Below are 4,310 nucleotides of genomic sequence, written 5' to 3'. Positions count from 1 at the left end.
ATCTCCACAGATAACCAATCTTAGTTGTCTGTTGGATGGAAACTCTTGTTTCTCTGGTTCTGGTGAGTGTTACCTATTTCTTCTTTGTAGTTAATCTCTTTGAGTATTTCCTCTAGCGCTGGTTTTGAAGACATAAATTCCTTCAGTTTCTGTTTGTCATGGAAGCTTCTTATTTCTCCATCTAATTTGATAGAAAGTTTTGCTGGATAGGAAATTTTTGGCTGGAAGTTGTTTTCTTTCAGAGTTTGGAATATGTTACTCCAAGCCCTTCTGGCTCTCATGACTTGGTTTGGGAAGTCTGGAGTGATTCTAATTGGTTTGCCTCTGAATGTCACTTGGCCCTTTGTTTGTTTTTGTTGCCTTTAAGATTCTCTGCTTGGCTTCCACATTGGTCATTTTGACAATTATATGGCGTGGGGATCCTCTTCTCGGATCCTGTCTAAAGGGAGTTCTATAAGTTTCCTGGATCTGTGTATCAACCTCTTGCTCTATATTTGGAAAATTTTCTGCTATTACTTCCTTGAAGAGATTGTTGATCCCTTTGGTATCACTTTCTTTTCCCTCCTCTATTCCAATTATTCTTAGGTTAGCTCTCTTAAGATGGGCCCATATTTCTTCAATGTCAGATTCCTGCTGTTGGATATCTTTTTCTAGATTAGAAACTATGCATTCATTTTTGGATTGCTCATCTTCTAAGAGCGAGATTCTGTTCTCCATGTGGTCTAATCGGTTGTTTGTGCTTTGAATTGAGGCCTTTACTTCATTAATTGCATCCTTTATCTCTTTTTGGCTCTCTCTGAGTTCTTTTCGAAGCACCTCTATTATTTCTACAGTTATTTTCCTGATTTGATCTTCTAGAAATCTCTGATTTTCTGTTTTATCAGGTTCTGATGTTGTGGGGTTGTGCACATTCATTACTTCAGTGTTATTCCTCTTTCCCATGATTTCGGAGGTTTGTGCCTTCTCTGGGTTCTTCCCTTGGGTCACTATGGCTTCACTTAAGGTGCTCTGGATCTTGAGTCTGTATTATCTCAGACCCTACTACTCCTTTACTGGGTTGTATCACAGAGTCTCCGACCCAGGGAGTCGATAGAGGCTGCTTTAAACTATGGGGGGTGCCAGGTTGCACGCTCTCCTATGGTGTGATATCTCTGCCACCACCACTCCCTCACTGGGTCAAGTCCCAGGAGGCACAATACTGGGATTTCTCCTCTGTGGCCCGCAATTTGACTCACTGTTCTTGAGTACGTAGATGTAGCTGTACTGGACTCGGTGAATTCACTGCTGCTGCCGCCGCCGGTGGCAATATGGCGCCTCTGCCACGCCCTCGGCCATGAGGCTGGCGTATTTTTTCTTCTCTGGTTTTGATTTCCACGCTGAATCCCTGCAGCGTGTGCTGAGCTCAGCCACTGGGAGCTTTAAATGCTGTCTGCGCCGAAAGATCCCGCCTGGCTGTTCCGCATCGGCTCACCTCGGCTTGCTGTAGCCGTCCGCTGAGTTCGCCGCTGCCACCGGCAGTATGGCGCTGCTGCCGCGTCCTCAGGCGCGTGTGTCTCCTCTGTGGCCCTGAGCTCTGTTCTCAGTTCGCTTTCTCTCTGGAGCCTGGTGGTTTTTTTGTTTTTCTGGTGATGGTGTTTTCTGGCTATGAAAGGCGCTCTTTTTGTGGTAATGGAGATTGGTTGTTAGCGGGACTCTTAAGCCCCGCTTTTCTCGGTCGCCATCTTCCCGGAAGTCCTTTAATATTATTTCTGTAAAGGGGTTTCTAATGTTCTTGGTCTGCATTTCTAGACCTTCTTCAATGCCCATTATCCATAAGTTAGGTCACTTCATATTACACCATTTTTCTTAGATATTCTGGTCATCTGTTGTATTGTCTTCTTTAAATTGTTGACAGTGTGATAAGCTTTTTTTTTTTTTTTTGGTGGTACTGGGTTTCCTGGAAACATTTCTACCTCTAGGATACACCCCCAGACCCATGTTTATGTTTTTTTTTTTTTTAATTTGGAAACAGGGTCTCTTAAGCCAGCACAGCTGGCTTCAAACCTGTGCGATCCTCCTGTCTCCACTTCCCAAGCTCGGGGATTACAAGTGTGCACCACCACACCCAGCTACAGTGTGATAAGCTTTGAGTAAGCTATCTTATAAGAGTATGATCATGTTTTCCATGTGGTCTAATACGTCAGATGTAGTTTCTATTGAAGTTTTTAATTAATACATTGACTTATTTATTTCACTCAAAGCCTCTTTGGTTTTGGTTAGGGCCTCAACGTCTCTATCCACACTCTTTAATTTTCTGTATATTATATTTAATTTCATTTCTTAGGTTTCTGATTAAATCATATATCAAAATTTTGATTTATCTTTCTGGTATTTCCTGCATCTCAGTGTTGACGACCTTTCTTGTTGTTGAGTTGTGGAAGTTTATTGTTTCCTTGTTGTTCTTCATTCACTTGTTATTATAATTCTCAGATTCATATTTCTTCTATTTTAGCACTCTTTTCCTCTTTGTGTGAGAGTCCTATGTCTATGTTTTATCCTTTTAAAATAAAGGCAAGGTGCAGAGGTATATCTTTGGCACAGTAAATCTCTCTAATATAATTAGACTTTTGAGTTTGTCTCCCAGAACCACTTTAACAAGATATTGTTATTAGTCAGTGCAGGCAGACAAGAGTCTCTAATAAGTGGTAGGCCACCATGTTCTACAGGCCCAAACTCAGCAGGTCAGAGACTATGATATTTCATCCTGAGTTTGTGGCTGCTTGTTGAATTTTAATGTCCCAAAGACATCACCACTTGCTTTTTTCTTTCGGCTTGGAGGAGGTCACGGTGCAACTTTCTTTGGTCATCGGAATCCGGGTTCATCCAACACCAGCCACCTTCACCATGCCACCCAAGTTCGACCCCAACAAAATCGAAGTCGTGTACCTGAGGTGCACTGGTGGCAAGGTCGGTGCCATGTCTGCCCTGGCCCCTAATATCAACCCCCTGAGTCTGTCTCCAAAAAAAGGTTGGTGATGATATTGCCAAATCAACCGGTGATTGGAAGGGGCTGAGGATAACAATGAAGCTGACCATTCAGAACAGACAAGTCCAGATTGAAGTGGTGCCTTCTGCCTCTGCCCTGATCATCAAAGCCCTCAAGGAGCCGCCCAGAGACAGAAAGAAGCAGAAAAACATTAAACACAGTGGAAATATCACTTTTGATGAGATCATCAACATTGCCCGACAGATGCAACACTGCTCTTTAGCCGGAGAGCTTTCTGGCACCATCAAAGAAATCCTGGGGACTGCCCAGTTGGTGGGGTGATGTCATGACGGTTGCCACCCTCATGACATCATAGATGACATCAACAGCGGCACAGTGGAGTGCCCAGCAAGTTAAAATACAAAGTAAAATATATCAATAAAGGATCATCTGGTTAAAAAAAAAAAAAGAGACATCACCACTTCTCTTCTGGTTGTGAACTCATAAATCTCTGAAGAATGTTGATCTTCAGTAGCTCTGCTCACTGGCCATAAATTCAAAAGGCCAGATATTAATCTGTTTTGAGCTTAGTGCCTGACTGGCTGAGCTTTGATACCTCAGGGACACCACTGTTCTCACTGACCTGCTGGTTGTTATCATGTGGAGCATTGTCAGTCACTTATGTACATATTCTTCATGCTCAAAATCTGCTTGCAGAAATTGTGCTCTATTCCCAGCCTGTAGCTGTCATCATATGAATCTCTATTGGCCTCTGGCTTCTGTACTTCTTTTTGCCAGGGCCCAAGCTCTGGCAAAAAAAAGACTGTACCAATATAAGCATAGGAACTTAGGTTGGCCAGTTATTTAGTCCTAGGGACACTGCTGCTGTTATGGGCACCAGAAATAATGTGAGACCTAGTTGGCCGCTGGCTTTGGTACTTGTAGCACCACCATGTGCTATTTTAAAGACTTTCAGGACTACAAAATGGTTGGCTGAGTTATATCACCACATAGATACCAGTGATGGTAGTGCTGTTGTGACTGCCAGAAACCCTGAAAAGGTGCAATGAACTGTAGATCCTAGGTATTGCCTACCCAAGTGTCCCTAGGGACTGTTTGCTAATTCATATTTCTGCTGTATCAAATTGTATCCACTGCCATTGTCTGTTCATTGACATACAAGCTCCAGTATCTCTGCAGGCTCCTGCTGGAATGGTTTATGAACTCATGGTCTTGATGAGTGCTGCTTGGGTCTTATCATGTAGGAATAAGTTCAGCTGCAGCTGCAGTTCTGCACTGGGCAATTTGGTTTGCCGGCCTGCAGATTCACAGTGTTTTTGATGAA

At 43.1% G+C, this 4,310-nt stretch overlaps 1 pseudogene across 1 annotated transcript; it reads left to right on the top strand.

The window, feature by feature from the left end:
- The first annotated feature begins 2,883 nt into the window (after positions 1 to 2,883).
- LOC308271845 (large ribosomal subunit protein uL11-like) lies at positions 2,884 to 3,382 on the top strand (annotated as a pseudogene). Its single transcript has one exon. The product of its transcript is annotated as a large ribosomal subunit protein uL11-like (transcript).
- The last annotated feature ends 928 nt before the right edge of the window (positions 3,383 to 4,310 follow it).

Source organism: Muscardinus avellanarius (assembly GCF_963383645.1).
Source record: "Muscardinus avellanarius genome assembly, chromosome: 13".
NCBI classification, from domain to species: Eukaryota; Metazoa; Chordata; class Mammalia; order Rodentia; family Gliridae; genus Muscardinus; species Muscardinus avellanarius.
Note: the sequence above shows the minus strand (reverse complement) of the source record. Positions and strands in the feature narration are given on the sequence as shown.